Raw genomic sequence first — 969 nt, forward strand, 5'->3', positions numbered from 1 at the left:
TATGAGTAGCAAGCTTAGTGCAAATAGATCTAGTTTTTAATTTTTTTCCCCCTTGCATAAGGATAATCAATTTGGGGCTCCACACCACAGGCAAATAAGGAAGTTGGGGAGTTTGCAAGTACAAGACAAACAGTGCATACTAATAAATCTTTTTGTCAGGCACCTGACACAAGGAAATAAGGAGACTATTATGCAAACAGGCCAGATTTGCTTTGCAATGAATGGTTGCAGGGCAACTCAGAACTGCATATGTCATAACAATCTTAAAATTCTAGGAGACTGATTTATGTTCTTTAGCAGCTGCAGTCATCGCACATGGTATTGTAACTCCCACTATTAAACAGGTCACCTCTTTGCAGACCATTTGGAGCATGGCCTTCATCCACACCTTTATGTAAAACCATATTTGTAGATGAAATCACTGCCATAGATTTAATGGTGGTGTTCTTAGTACTGTTTGGTGCAGACTGGATATAAATTGACTGAATTCCTGTGACTCTGGCTTCATCCCTCAGAGTCACAATTTTACTGAAAATAAATTTTTACAGAAATGAGCTTTGATTTTATTCATAAAAAATATTCTTCAACTCAAATGCTTAATTAACAATAAAATTAGGGCTGGCACCTGGATTAACATTTTACTTATCATAGGCACATGTTCCAATTTTGAATTTCACGGAAATCCATTCTCTGAAGCACATATTTTTAAGCCTTTCAACATTAAATGTCAGATTCAATATAAAAGAATTTATATCACATTATTAGAGCTAGAAATCTTGGTCTATCACTAGGAGGGAAAGAAAACACTGTGGGGAGAGGTGTAATGTCCTTATTCTTTAAATACAGCTTTCAGAAAGCATTCCTTCTGTGTTCTAAATAAGTCCACTAAGTTTCCAGAGGGCTGGATGAAGACTCCAGGTCAAAATAGTCAATGTTCCCTTTTTTATGACAAAACTCTGCATAGGTAGT

Source organism: Galeopterus variegatus, unplaced genomic scaffold (genome assembly GCF_000696425.1).
Source record: "Galeopterus variegatus unplaced genomic scaffold, G_variegatus-3.0.2 Scaffold3558, whole genome shotgun sequence".
NCBI lineage: Eukaryota > Metazoa > Chordata > Mammalia > Dermoptera > Cynocephalidae > Galeopterus > Galeopterus variegatus.